General features: G+C 43.1%; 1 protein-coding gene across 4 annotated transcripts in view; it reads right to left on the bottom strand.

Moving 5' to 3' along the window:
• Nucleotides 1-8,894, bottom strand: part of MPV17L (MPV17 mitochondrial inner membrane protein like) — a 46,252-nt gene extending 37,358 nt beyond the window's left edge. Inside the window, exon 1 of one of the 4 annotated variants that reach the window (XM_069740786.1) lies at nt 8,771-8,894. The gene's annotated coding sequence lies outside the window, so the exon portion shown is untranslated. The remainder of the gene's footprint in view (nt 1-8,770) is intronic. The other 3 variants (XM_069740787.1, XM_069740788.1, XM_069740789.1) reach the window with 3 other exon arrangements.
• Between the last annotated feature and the right edge of the window lie 7,133 nt (nt 8,895-16,027).

The following is a 16,027-nucleotide window of genomic DNA, read 5'->3' as shown; positions in this document are numbered from 1 at the left end:
GTAATCCAGGGATCACCGTCACATTATACACAGGAGCTCTGTATATACTGTTTAGTGTTACAGGTACTACAGTGATCACCAGTGACATTACACATTATTATTATGCTGGTTTGCCCAGATAGCAGACCTCAGTAAACAGTTGAGGCCTTTATAATCAATTATGCAATGAATTGAACTCCAAAAATAAAGCTCTCGAGCTGTTGCAAACTACAACTCCCACATGCACAATGAAGGTTCCAATTCAGCAACAGCTGAACAGCTACATGATGAGATCACAAAATTTAATAACCAGGGCAATTAAACATTGAAAGAGACCTTCGTCTCAGACATTTATAGCAAATACACAGGACTTGCATACATATTGAGATGCCGGTGACATAGAGAGTGTGCACATGAGCAACTTTCTCCATTCCTTTGTATGGGAGTTCCAAAATTCACAGAGCATCCTGTCTGTATGCCATAAATGTCAGACACAGGAACGCCCCATTAATCGAAATATGCCTGTACAAACATGAAAAGTATGGCGGTCACAATAAGCATAGAAACTTTCAAGTTTTAGGCTATGTGCACACGTTCAGGATTTCTCGCAGAAAATCTGCATGCATTTTTGCCGCGTTTTTGATGCGATTTTTTCCGGACATTTCCCAATGCATTTTGTAGTGGGAAATCCGCAAAAAAATGCAAAATTAATGAACATGCTGCGTTTTTTACCGCGAAGCGTTTTTTTTCACGGAAAAAAACGCATCATGTGCACAAAACATGCAGAATTCATTTGGGATGCTTATTGTATGCTTTTTTTTTTGCGGTTTTATAGCGTTTTTATTGGGGAAAAACCGCAAAAAAAAACCACGAAAAAAACAGCAACGTGTGCACACAGCCTTAAGATGACAAAAGAACTCCATTAGTGGTACATAGAATATACTTATAAAATGAAGGTACTTGGCGCATAATTGGGCTTACATGAATTAGCCAATTTATGCGCCAAGTACCTTCATTTTTATAAGTATTTTCCATATAGCAGTAATGAAACTCAGACTTCACATATTCAATGTTTGCATACATATTAGTGCTTACACAGGCTGCTGTCTGCTTTAGCTTGAATATAATGCAGTATAGCAGCTTGCACCTGTTCACACTGGGGAGCAGCTTAAAGTTTGAAAAAACAAAAAAAAGAAGAATTTTCCTCATGTATATGATCATTTCCCGATGAGGAGACGCTTACCATGCAGATCTGGGATGTCCCAAGTCATTGTCAAAACTGCCACCCACAGTTTTTATCGTCCTTCTTCTGAACCTCTCCACACAGACCCCACTCTCTGACGGATGTTTGTTCCCCACCTGACCTTCCTTCCCCGACTCGCTCCAGCACAGGCAGTAGGCCAGGCACAGCCATGTATAACGTACAGTATCTACGCATGAGTAACTTTATCCACAAAACAACATTTCATGCGGATATTCCTCAGTAAAACAATATAAAAGGCGTGATATCTCAGGTGATCAGCAGCAGCGTTACAAGAGGTTCTCCTTCATTAGATAAGACATACTGACAGGCGTGAGGACATGCTGAACTAATGCTTGGGTAAGTACAATAGTTTTCTGCATTTGGTATTCATGCATGTAATACATCCTTCTTACCGGACCGGTAGCACCTCCAGGGGACATACTAGTACTCAAACCAAATTATAACGCTATAGGTGAGCAAATCTGAAAAACATGTTCAGAAAGAAGCACAATATATATATTTGTGTTATCAGAAACGTTGCCGCGCCACAGGGCATTAAAGTCCTCTTTTTTACATCTTTTTGTGCCGTTTACCTTTTTGTTTAATATATACGGTATATATATTTTTTTCTTCCATTAAATGTGTATACGTGCATGTAATGTAGTGCGAGTATATTACTACACTCCCCCACTGCTGCATTCTCCGGTGCCCAGCGCAGTTCTTCTCTGCTTCTCAGTGACGTCACCAGAATTGCGGCTAGCCGGATCACACTATGCTCTGTGTGTGAGCCGGAAGTCTCTTTTACAATTCTATGGAGTCTTGTTCTGACGCTCCAAACACTAACATTGTAAAAGCCACGAAGTGCAGTGTGATCCGAGAGTCTGCAGAGTGGTGACGTCACTGAGAAGAGAAGAAGACCGGTGATGGATCCTGGAGAGAGCAGCACTAGGTGAGTATATGATGCATTCACACTACATTACACACACATTTAATAAAAGAGATATATACCTAGATGGGAGGGCTTCTTCTAAGCTGCAGCTTTAGTTTTCTTTTCGTTATACTCTGTTCATCTTGAGAAAAGTATAGACAATTGTATTGGAAAATAATGACTATTGTACTTACTGGTAAATCCGATTTTCCAGAACCACAGAGAGCACCGTGGAAAGAGGATCTGCCCCCTGAGGACAGGAAACCCTACAGCTTTAAAATGCAGAGCCCCTTAGTACGCTTCAGTGGTTTACAGCTCACAAGAGAACCTCTGTTTGCTAATTTATTTATTTTTCCGTCAATATGGCTTATTTGTTTGCGGGACGAGTCGTACTTTTGAACTATACCATTGATTTTTTGATGTCGTGTACTGGAAAATGGGAAAAAAATTCCAAGTGGGGTGAAATAGCATAGAAAAAGTGCAAGCCCACATTTATATAAGAAAAAAAAAAAAGAAAAAAAAAAAAAGAGCATGAACCGCACATCCCAAAATCATACGTTGATCTAAAGCCGCTAGGCAAAAATTAATATACCGTAACTGAATATGAGGTTTTCAGTTTAACATTATCAGACTGTATGAAGCCCAATGCCACTTCACGGCAAACCTCGTAGTGGGTCCTATCGCCCTAACGGACAGCACTCCTCCCACTTGGCACAGGTGATTTTAATTAGCAGGAGACTGCAAAGTAAGGGGTCTAGCCCATTTTGGCTCTCACTGAAGAGCTGGAGGAAGGCGAGTTTCAATGCTCCTTTCATTTTGGTGCTGGTGCTGTGTGGCGGCCATTGTTGCTGTGGCTTTGTGCTGGTGGGGCGGCGCGGTCTGGAGTCTTGGGGGCTCAGTCTCGCAGCATGGGTGCTGTGGGGCAACAGGCCGTCCGCCCTGCTGGTGCATGGCCGCTGTGGCGGTGGTTGCCGCACGGCTCCGCTCCGTTAGGGCGGTAGGACCCACTACGAGGTTTGCCGTGAAGTGGCAGTGGGCTTCATACAGTCTGATCAGAATGTTAAACTGAAAATCTCATGTTCAGTATTTCAATTTTTGCCTAGCGGCTTTAGATCAACGTATGATTTCGGGATGTGCGGTTCATGCTCTTTTTTTTTTTTCTTTATATATATATTATGTTCACCTAATGCTAAAACTGACCTGCCATTATGATTCTCCTGGTCATTGCAAGTTCATAGACACCTAACATATCTAGGTTCTTTTTTTTTCTAAGTGGTGAAAAAAAAATTCCAAAGTTTGTAAAAAAAAAAAAAGTTGCCATTTTCCGATACCCGTAGCGTCTCCATTTTTCGTGATCTGGGGTCTGTTGAGGGCTTATTTTTTTGTGTTCCGAGCTGACATTTTTATTGATACCACTTTTTGTGCAGATACGTTCTTTTGATCGCCCGTTATTGCATTTTAATGCAATGTCGCGGCGACCAAAAAAACGTAATTCTGGCAGTTCAAATTTTTTTCTCACTACGCTGTTTAGCAATCAGGTTAATCCTTTTTTTTTTTTTTTTTTTTTTTTATATTGATAGATCGGGCGATTCTGAACGCAGAGATACCAAATATGTGTAGGTTTGATTTTTTGATTGTTTTATTTTGAATGAGGCAAATGGGGGGTGATTTATACTTATATATATATATATATATATATTTTTTTTTTTAACATTTGCCATGTTTCAATAGCCTCTATTGGAGGCTAGAAGCTGGCACAACTCGATCGGCTCTGCTATATAGCAGCGATCATCAGATCGCTGCTATGTAGCTGAATTGCAGGCTTGCTATGAGCGCCGACCACAGGGTGGCACTCACAGCAAACCGGCATCAGTAACCATAGAGGTCTTAAGGACCTCTATGGTTACTATGCAGAAGCATCGCTGGCCCCCGATCATGTGACGGGGGTCGGCGATGCGCTCATTTCCGGCTCGATAGCCGGAAGCACCGGTTAAATGCCACTGTCTGCGTTTGACAGCGGCATTTAACTAGTTAATAGCAGCGGGTGAATCTCGATTTCACCCGCCGCTATTGCGGGCACATGTCAGCTGTTCAAAACAGCTGACATGTCCCGGCCTTGATGCGGGCTCACAGCTGGAGCCCGCCACAAAGCGGAGGTTCTGACCTCGGATGTACTATCCCGTGCAAGGTCAGAATGGGGTTAATATTTTTAAAAACTTTTTATTTTTTATTTTTCACTTGCTTCAATAGTCTCCATGGGAGACATGAAACTGCGATCTTCTGAACGCTTGTGCTACACAGAGAAGGGCTGCAGTATTGCTCTGTGTAGCAGAAATGATCATCTGCTAAGAACACCACCCACTGGGTGGCACTCATCGCAAATCGGTTATGACAACGACAGGGTCATCCTGCAGATCCCGGGTTGTCATGCCAACTCATCAACGCACCGCGATCATGCAATGAGTGCCAATGAGCGTGGCTTGTAATACGCTTCTGGTGCACTCATGTTAAAGGGAACCTGTCACCTGAATTTGGCAGGACAGGTTTGCGGTCATATGGGCGGGGTTTTCGGGTGTTTGATTCACCCTTTCCTTACCCGCTGGCTGCATGCTGGCTGCAATATTGGGTTGAAGTTCATTCTCTGTCCTCCATAGTACACGCCTGCACAAGGCAATCTTGTCTTGCGCATGCGTGTACTACGGAGGACACAGCATGAACTTCAACCCAATATTGCGGCCAGCATGCAGCCAGCGGGTAAGGAAAGGGTGAATCAAACACCCGAAAACCCCGCCCATATTACCACAAACCTGTCCCGCCAAATTCTGGTGATAGATTCCCTTTAAAATGGTGCTGTCAGAGATTGAAAGCAACATATAACGTGTTAACAGCTGCAGGTGGATCATAGCTCCACCCCCAGCTGTTAGGGGCACATGACAGCTGATCAAATCAGCTGTCATGTGATGGAAAAGATGCAGGCTCATCGCTGAATCCAGCCGCAAAGGGGGAGACCTGAGATGTGCTGTGCATATATACACTGTTTGCAGAATTATTAGGCAAGATGTATTTTGATCACATGATACTTTTTATACATGTTGTCCTACTCCAAGCTGTTCAGGCTTGAGAGCCAACTACCAATTAAGTAAATCAGGTGATGTGCATCTCTGTAGTGAGGAGGGGTGTTGTCTAATGACATTAAAACCCTATATCAGGTGTGCTTAATTATTAGGCAACTTCCTTTCCTTTGGCAAAATGGGTCAGAAGAGAGATTTGACGGGCTCTGAAAAGTCCAAAATTGTGAGATGTCTTGCAGAGGGATGCAGCAGTCTTGAAATTGCCAAACTTTTGAAGCGTGATCACTGAACAATCAAGTGTTTCATGGCAAATAGCCAACAGGGTCGCAAGAAGCGTGTTGGGCAAAAAAGGCGCAAAATAACTGCCCATGAATTGAGGAAAATCAAGTGTGAAGCTGCCAAGATGCCATTTGCCATCAGTTTTGCCATATTTCAGAGCTGCAACGTTAATGGAGTAACAAAAAGCACAAGGTGTGCGATACTCAGGGACATGACCAAAGTAAGGAAGGCTGAAAAACGACCACCTTTGAACAAGAAACATAAGATAAAATGTCAAGACTGGGCCAAGAAATATCTTAAGACTGACTTTTCAAAGGTTTTATGGACTGATGAAATGAGAGTGACTCTTGATGGGCCAGATGGTTGGGCCCGAGGCTGGAACAGTAAAGAGCAGAGAGCTCAACTCCGACTCAGACGCCAGCAAGGTGGAGGTGTGGTACTGGTATGGGCTGATATCATCAAAGATGAACTTGTGGGACATTTTTCGGGTTGAAGAAAGAGTGAAGCTCAACTCCCAGACCTACTGCCAGTTTCTGGAAGACAACTTCTTCAAGCAGTGGTACAGGAAGAAGTTGGTATCGTTGAAGAAAAACATGATTTTCATGCAGGACAATGCTCCATCACATGCCTCCAACTACTCCACAGCATGGCTGGCCAGTAAGGGTATGTTTCCACGTTCAGGAAACGCTGCATTTTTGACGCTGCGTTGAGCCGCAGCGTCAAAAACGCGGCGTCCAGATGTTACAGCATAGTGGAGGGGATTTCATGAAATCCCGTCTCCACTATGCATTAAAAGACGCATGCGGCATACCCACGAAAACACACATGCGGCGCGTCTTTTAAGAACGCAGCATGTCCTTACATTGCAGAAACAACGAAAGGACAGCACAGGTGACCTGCCAGTGACCTCAGGTGCAGATTTGGTCCGGATTTTACCTGCATAAAATCCTGACCAAATCCTGATGCAATCCTGAACGTGGACACATAACCTAAAGGTCTCAAATCATGTGCACATGATGCGTTTTTTTCGCAGTAAAAAAAGCAGCATGTTCATTAATTTTGCGGATTTTCTGCGTTTTTCCCGCTATTCTATGCATTTGGGAAAACGCACAAAAAAGGCACCAAAAACGCGGTCACGTGGTGCTGCCGATTACAGTCATGAATATGTGGCTCCACCTCCCATAGGGGTGGAGCCGCATATTCATGACTAATGGGCGGCACCACCTGACCGCTCATACAGGAGAAGGTGCGGCACGGAGAGGACGCTTCGAGGGAGCCGAGTGAGTATTTTAGTAACGCGGGGGGGGGGGGGGGGGGGGGGACAGGGATCTTTATTTTAAAACACTTAAAAAAAAAAAAAAAGGATTTTTCATATCGTCTCTCCAGCAAACGCTGCTGCAGAGAAGATATGAATGGCGACTTCAGCACCAGATGCAGGGGACAGCGCTTATCTCTAGCGCTGTCTCCTGCACGCTCCATGTGGTACCCAGTGGGCACACGGGCGGCACACGGCTGCCGCACGTGTGCCACACGGATGGCCTACGTGAGCTCACGGACACGGATAATTCCGGTACCGGTTTTTCCGGTACCGGAATTTTCTGGACGTGTGAGACTGGCCTTATAGAAAACCGTAGGGGTAATAAACGGAGAAAATCCGCAAGAAAACCGCAGCAAAAACGCACAAAAAACGCGACAAATCCGCAGGTGTGTTTTCTGCCAGGAGAGGCAGAATCTGCACCAGAAATTCCTAAGGCTAATCCGCAATGTGTGCACATAGCCTTATGGCTCTGGGAAGAAGGGAAGAAAAAAAATACGGTAATAATCACCTGAGGTGAAGGGGTTAATCTTAGGTCCCAGTTCATGTACATTTCAAACGTCTAAAGTAATAAATACCACCTCCAAACAAATATGACTAATCAAGTCCCCCATATATCCATAAGGAGGAAACAAGAGGAACAACCAAAAATAACGTATCTGAAAAATAATTTAATAATTATGCAGTTATTAAAAACAAACAAGGGAATATCACAAGAAATTAAGGGTCATACAGAGACAAGGGATAAATAAATGATTTGTACACATAGAAATATTATAAAACACCTAATACATTTTCCATATCCTACCAACAACACTAAATACAAAATGCTCCAATGCAAAAACCTTTGTTGTGGTAATGAGAGAGTTAAAAAGTGCCTAGTGCAAATAGGTGCTTTTATAAGGATTAATGTCCATATGCAAGTTAAACCATGTTTACTTACATAAAATGTTATCCTTCAGGGGGCCTTAATTTGCATATGGACATTAATCCTTATAAAAGCACCTATTTGCACTAGGCACTTTTTAACTCTCTCATTACCACAACAAAGGTTTTTGCATTGGAGCATTTTGTATTTAGTGTTGTTGGTAGGATATGGAAAATGTATTAGGTGTTTTATAATATTTCTATGTGTACAAATCATTTATTTATCCCATGTCTCTGTATGACCCTTAATTTCTTGTGATATTCCCTTGTTTGTTTTCAATAACTGTATAACTAATAAATTATTTTTAAAATGTTATTTTTGGTTTTTCCTCTTGTTTCCTCCTTATTATGGATATATGGGGGACTTGATTAGTCATAGGGCCCAGTTCTGCCTGAAGGGAATAAATTGCCCACAAACCGACCTCAGGTCACTGTTCACACCTTCAGTATTTATAACAGAAAACCAGCAGTGGGTGATAAATACAGAAGTGGTGCAGATGTTTCTATTATACTTTTCCTCTGATTGTTCCACTCCTGGCTTTGGCTTACAGATACTGACCGTGTGCACGTATGAGGACGTCCACAGACACCGGCGCTGGTCGGGTTCATTTCTGCGTATATATGTGACGGTCACAGGCGCCATATGGACACCGTTATTAATGGTAATGGCGGGATTTGTCAGCAGTCTATGAATTGATGTGCGATATGAACCGGGCGTTATGCGGGATCCAATAACAGCAGATTACTGACTGTAATGGCAGGATCTCATGCAGTATGTGACCACAGCCCAGTGCAGATGGCCCGCTCTAGGGATGGCGTACGGCACACCGACCGCTCCGCTCACTGGCATGGTGATCCTACCACGTATAACGGGATTCTCCAGAGATCTCCCACCTGACATCATTATTAATATTTCATCTCTGACAGCAGAGCACAAACAATGAGGGAACACACATGACCGAGAGGAGAAAGCAGCGAGGGCTAATCAGCTGCCACCATGGAGAACATGGCTGCAGGGCGCCCGTTACCTTACACTATGGCTCCTCACACTGATCCGGCTGCAGCCATACAGACACACTGGTAGGGGAAGGGGCAGCCGCTTACTGTAGGGCTGACCTCTGTGCAGGTGTGGGCTCAGCTGCCTCCAGCTCAGCCTGCCTTCTTACCATAGTACCACTAATAGACCCCCATTACCATATTACCCCTAATAACATATCCCTGAATGGCAATCACACTACTGTTCACATTCATCATTTGCAGGTTTTGGGGGTTTTTTTTAAGTCGCTGTTCTTTTTTGTCTTGTGATATTTGCTGTCATTTTTTACGCCAGTTCACGGATTTAAAAAAAAGAAAAGAAAAGAGAAGTAGTGTATATTTTTGTCTTTAACCTCTTTGAGACGAAGCCTGTTTTCACCTTCCTGAATTTCATAGAAAGCCCGGGAGCTTTCAAGGAAAGCTCCCACGATCTATGAACAGCCAGCAGAGGGCGCCTCACCGCAAATGAAGCTAAATATAGGTCATTGACCTACTTTACCTTCATTCCCTGGGGTTTTGCAGGCAGGAGTAGTGTTGCATTAGCAGAACTCCTGGCTGCAAAATGTTTTAACCCCTTCAGAAGGATTTACATCGTTGGACTTTACAGATCCTCGGAAGGTAAGTATATTGTTGGTTTATTATGTTTTTTTATTTACAGATCGAGGGTCTTCAATGATTGGATTGGGCGTTAAATAAAATATTACAACAACCTTTGTTTTTATTTCATTAAAATACTTTTTAATAATGTGTGTGTGTTTTTTTAAACCCTTTCATTCAATTGGATTAATAATGGATAGGTGTCATAATTGACTCCTCTCCATTATTAATCTGGCTTAATGTCACCTTACAATAGCAAGGTGGCATTAACCCTTCATTACCCCATATCCCACCGCTACACGGGAATGGGAAGAGAGTGGCCAAGTGCCAGAATAGGCGCATCTTCCAGATGTGCCTTTTCTGGGGTGGCTGGGGGCAGGTGTTTTTAGCCGGGGGGGGGCAATAACCATGGACCCTCTCCAGACTATTAATATCTGCCCTCAGTCACTGGCTTTACTACTCTGGCGGAGAAAATTGTGCGGGAGCCCACGCCAATTTTTTCCGCCATTTAACCCTTAAATATAATAGCTAGAACGCCCAAATTTTGCATATACACACTACTAACATTAGTAGTGTAGAATATGCAAAAAAAATGGTGATATGACATGGTTTACTGTATGTAAACCAGGTCTCATATCATGTTGGGTTTAGGAAGGAGATAGCAAAAGCCGGTAATTGAATTACCAGCTTTCTGCTATATCGCGGCTGAATGAAGTAAGAATATATATATATATATATATATATATATATGTGTGTCTCACTGACATATATATATATATATATACCTATTCTATGTGTACACATTTATTCTACCTATTCTACTGTAAGCTGTCAGTGTGATTTTACTGTACACCGCCCTGAATTGCCGGCTTTTCTCTCTAACAGCGCTGTGTATTCCTCGCAAGTCACACTGCTGGTCCGTGTGTAATCCGTATTTTTGGGGCTTCCATAGACTTTCATTGGCGTTTTATTTGCGCAATACGGTGACAAACGCAGCATGCTGCGATTTTCTACGGCCGTAGAAAGCCGTATAATACTGATCAGTAAAATACGGCAGATAGGAGCAGGGGCATAGAGAATAATTGTGCCGTATTTTTTGCGAGTTTTACGGACGTAGTTTCTGCGCTCTTACGTCCGTAAAAGTCGCAAGTGTGACGCCGGCCTAAAGAGTTAATAAATAACATTTCCCACATGTCTGCTTTATATCAGGACAATTTTGGAAAATATTTTTTTTGTTAGGAAGTTATAAGGGTTAAACGTTGACCAGCGATTTCTCATTTTTGCAACAAAATTTGCAAAACCATTTTTTAAGGATCAGCTCACATTTGAAGTGACTTTGAGGGGCTTATATGACAGAAAATACCCAAAAGTGACACCATTCTATAAACTGCACCCCTGAAGGTACAAAAAAAAATCACATTGAGGGTATGTGCACACGTCAGGATTTTTTCCTGACAAAATCCTGAGATTTCTGCCAGAAATCCGCGTTTTTTTTGCGCTGATTTCTCGCGGAAATTGCGTGTTTTTTGCGCGGATTTTGCGCAGATTTTTTGCGGATTTTTTTTTTTTTTCCGGAATGTCATTTTGGCTTAGAAATCCGCAAAAATTCTGCAAAAAGATAGAGCATGTCCAGATTTTTAGCGGTAAGCGTTTTTTTTGCGGAAAAAAAACGCTTACATCTGCACAAAAAATCCGGAATGCATTCTAAATGATAGGATGCATAATTTTAGCGTTTTTAATGCGGAATTATAGCGTTTTTATAGCGAAATTCCGCAAAAAAAACGCTAAAAATCCTGACGTGTGCACATACCCTCAAGAAGTTTATTAACCCTTCAGGTGATTCACAAGAATGTGGAAGGAAAATATAAACATTTACTTTTCTTTCACAAAAATTTTCTTTTAGACTTTTTTTTTAACTTTCACAAGGGTAACAGGAGAAAATGGACCATACATTTTGTTGTGCAATTTTTCCTGAGCATGACGATACCCCATATGTGGGGGAAAACTACTGTTTGGGCGCACGGCAGGGCTCAGAAGGGAAGGAGTGCTTTTTCACTCTTTGAATGTAAAATTTGATGGAATAATTAGCGGGCGCCATTTCACGTTTAGAGAGCCCCTCATGTGCCTAAACAGTGGAAACCCCCACAAGTGACACCATTTTGGAAACTAGACCCCTTAGGGTACTTATCTACATGTGTATTGAACACCTTGAACCCCCAGGTGCTTCACAGAAGTTTATAAAATTAAGCCGTGCAAAAAAAAAATTCCCACAAAAATATTTTTGTAGCTCCAAATTTTGTATTTTTACAAGGGCAAAAGGAGAGAACGGACCTCAAAGTTTGTGGTGCAATTTCTCCTGAGTTCACCGATACCCAAAATGTGGGGGTATACTACTTTTGAGGCACAGTGCAAAGCTCAGAAGGGAAGTAGCACCATATTATAGTGCAGATGTGGCTGCACTTGTTTGAGGGTGCCATGTTACATTGGCAGAGCCCCTTAGGTGCAAGAACATCAGAACCCCTCATAGGTGACCCCATTTTATCAATTAAACCTCTGAATGAATTAATCTAGGGGTGCAGTGATTATATTGACACCACAGGTGTGTCACAGACTTTTCTACCATTGGGCAGTGAAGAAAAAATAATTTTCATTTTTATCACCAAGATTGTGTGTTCAAAGTGGCACCAAAATTTGTCCCGCAATTTCTTCTGAATGTAGAAATACCGCATATATGGCTGTACAGTACTGACACACCGACTTGCGAGATGCAGGGCCTAGTATCTCGGAGGATGGTTCAGTCACAGTGACACCGATGGCTCTAACAATCCCTAGGTTCGGTGGCAATTATAAAGGGGGAGACGACGGATATATGAGACCGTGAGTTATGTTGATGCCCGCAAGGGATGAGGCCGCAGACGAAAGAAGCATACACCGGGGGTCCCGTGCAAACTTGAAAGATGAACTTTACTGAAGACTGGTAACAATTCTTATATTTTTTCAATTTAACAGTCATGGGTAGCCAATAACATTTTTCTTACACATTGCGATGGTCAAAGCCTTTTCTCGGTCCTGGCCTTGGGAGGATGGTGCTGACGTTCCATTTGACTAACTGTGCTGAGTGAAGGGGGAGGATCAGCCGACCTTAATCAGATTGGATTATCCAGGGAATCTGCTGCGCAGTTCTGCAGTTCCTCCTCTTGTCTCAGCACTCTGCTGCTGTAAGACGCGGGGCACTCCGAATAGGGTGCTATTTGTACTCCCCGCTTGTTCCACTCCAGGAGCCCCAATTTTCTACCTCCTCTCCTCACCAAAACCGCCCGTAAAGTGACTTTTTTCGTCCCCCACGCACCACCTCCAACTGCCACTTATTTTCAAATCAGAAAAAAAAATTGAAATGTCAAACTAAGGCAGAAGAGGGCAGCATAGTACTACAAGTTGTATTACCAAAACAAGGCAGGAGAGGGCAGTATAGTATGAAATAATTTACCTCCTCCCAAGGCAAGACAAGGAGCCGGGGTCACAAGTGTAAGGCTAGGGTCACATTGCGTTATGTGACCCCGTTTAACGCACTACGTTACACCGCGGCATAACGTGGTGTAACGTAGTCCGTTAACGCCGCCATTACTGTCTATGGCGAACGCATCGCTAGTGCACGCCCACATTGGCGTCATTTGAGCGACGGACCAGGATCTGCGCTAGCGGGATCGGTTAACGCGATCCCTTTTGGGACATTGCGTTAGCGCAGTCCGTAGCGCTATGCGCTAAACGGACTGCCTTAACGCAATGTGACCCTAGCCTAATCATGTAAGGAATAGAGAACACACTTACCATATGACATATGACATACATTAGTAATGGTTTTTCTGGTCACTACAGTACTACTTTGCCATAGGGAGAGTCTCAGTAGGGATGGAGCGCTAATTGCCTCATGGAGCGCAGATTTTCCTAGAACAGTTTGCAGACTATACAGAGCCTCTAATTGTTAGAAAAGCATAATCCCCCCTCAAGTGACCTCATTTTGGAAATTATAACCCTTTGGGAATTTATCTACAGATAGGCTGCCATCAGCAGTAGGGTTGAGCGACTTTTGTTTTTATAGGATCGGGTCGGATTTCATGAAACCCGACTTTTTCAAAAGTCGGGTCGAGTGAAATCGGCCGATCCTATAGAAAAGTCCGGGTCGGCCGAAACACGAAACCCCATGCAGTGCATTGGGTTTCTAATGGTTCCCAGGGTCTGAAGGAGAGGAAACTCTCCTTCAGGCCCTGCAATCCATATTATTGTGTAAAATAAAGAATAAAATTTCATGTTTTGGCGCTGCAGTGTGCTGCCCTTTTTACTTAACTATTTACGAGTTGGCGACTCTGGGTTCAGCACCTGTTCACACTCAGTCTATGTTTGGATGTGCAGGTCAGGTTTTTGAAATGTATTCTCTAGCCTTCTGATCGTGCACTCCCTGCCTCCTAGCTTCAGGTGTTTTAATTATAGTAGGTCTAATACCCCTCCACAGAGAGTGAGAATTTGAGTCCAAGAAGAGGTTTCACATGTACCCATTCAGATGGAGACGTTTATTCTCAGCGAGGTAGGTCAAGCGTAGGACCTCATATTAGAGAGATGCCGTAAAGTGGCTACGAGGTACACATAAATATGGCCATTTTTATGCGCTAAAAGCTCTCATTTTTCATATTTCTAGTGCAGTAATGCAGTTCAAATTTCGTGTTTTCATGTTTTGGCGCTGCAGTGTGCTGCCCTTTTTACTTAACTATATACGAGTTGGCGACTCTGGGTTCAGCACCTGTTCACACTCAGTCTATGTTTGGATGTGCAGGTCAGGTTTTTGAAATGTATTCTCTAGCCTTCTGATCGTGCACTCCCGCCTCCTAGCCACAGGTGTTTTAATTATAGTAGGTCTAATACCCCTCCACAGAGAGTGAGAATTTGAGTCCAAGAAGAGGTTTCACATGTACCCATTCAGATGGAGACGTTTATTCTCAGCGAGGTAGGTCAAGCGTAGGACCTCGTATATGAGAGATGCCGTAAAGTGGCTACGAGGTACACATAAATATGGCCATTTTTATGCGCTAAAAGCTCTCATTTTTCATATTTCTAGTGCAGTAATGCAGTTCAAATTTCGTGTTTTCATGTTTTGGCGCTGCAGTGTGCTGCCCTTTTTACTTAACTATATACGAGTTGGCGGCTCTGGGTTCAGCACCTGTTCACACTCAGTCTATGTTTGGATGTGCAGGTCAGGTTTTTGAAATGTATTCTCTAGCCTTCTGATCGTGCACTCCCGCCTCCTAGCCACAGGTGTTTTAATTATAGTAGGTCTAATACCCCTCCATAGAGAGTGAGAATTTGAGTCCAAGAAGAGGTTTCACATGTACCCATTCAGATGGAGACGTTTATTCTCAGCGAGGTAGGTCAAGCGTAGGACCTCGTATAAGAGAGATGCCGTAAAGTGGCTACGAGGTACACATAAATATGGCCATTTTTATGCGCTAAAAGCTCTCATTTTTCATATTTCTAGTGCAGTAATGCAGTTCAAATTTCGTGTTTTCATGTTTTGGCGCTGCAGTGTGCTGCCCTTTTTACTTAACTATATACGAGTTGGCGACTCTGGGTTCAGCACCTGTTCACACTCAGTCTATGTTTGGATGTGCAGGTCAGGTTTTTGAAATGTATTCTCTAGCCTTCTGATCGTGCACTCCCGCCTCCTAGCCACAGGTGTTTTAATTATAGTAGGTCTAATACCCCTCCATAGAGAGTGAGAATTTGAGTCCAAGAAGAGGTTTCACATGTACCCATTCAGATGGAGACGTTTATTCTCAGCGAGGTAGGTCAAGCGTAGGACCTCGTATAAGAGAGATGCCGTAAAGTGGCTACGAGGTACACATAAATATGGCCATTTTTATGCGCTAAAAGCTCTCATTTTTCATATTTCTAGTGCAGTAATGCAGTTCAAATTTCGTGTTTTCATGTTTTGGCGCTGCAGTGTGCTGCCCTTTTTACTTAACTATATACGAGTTGGCGACTCTGGGTTCAGCACCTGTTCACACTCAGTCTATGTTTGGATGTGCAGGTCAGGTTTTTGAAATGTATTCTCTAGCCTTCTGATCGTGCACTCCCGCCTCCTAGCCACAGGTGTTTTAATTATAGTAGGTCTAATACCCCTCCACAGAGAGTGAGAATTTGAGTCCAAGAAGAGGTTTCACATGTACCCATTCAGATGGAGACGTTTATTCTCAGCGAGGTAGGTCAAGCGTAGGACCTCGTATAAGAGAGATGCCGTAAAGTGCCTACGAGGTACACATAAATATGGCCATTTTTATGCGCTAAAAGCTCTCATTTTTCATATTTCTAGTGCAGTAATGCAGTTCAAATTTCGTGTTTTCATGTTTTGGCGCTGCAGTGTGCTGCCCTTTTTACTTAACTATATACGAGTTGGCGACTCTGGGTTCAGCACCTGTTCACACTCAGTCTATGTTTGGATGTGCAGGTCAGGTTTTTGAAATGTATTCTCTAGCCTTCTGATCGTGCACTCCCGCCTCCTAGCCACAGGTGTTTTAATTATAGTAGGTCTAATACCCCTCCACAGAGAGTGAGAATTTGAGTCCAAGAAGAGGTTTCACATGTACCCATTCAGATGGAGACGT

The sequence above is a fragment of the Ranitomeya imitator genome, chromosome 10, assembly GCF_032444005.1.
Source record: "Ranitomeya imitator isolate aRanImi1 chromosome 10, aRanImi1.pri, whole genome shotgun sequence".
NCBI lineage: Eukaryota > Metazoa > Chordata > Amphibia > Anura > Dendrobatidae > Ranitomeya > Ranitomeya imitator.
The sequence above is the reverse complement of the archived record's forward strand: the minus strand, read 5'-3'. Positions and strand labels throughout refer to the sequence as shown.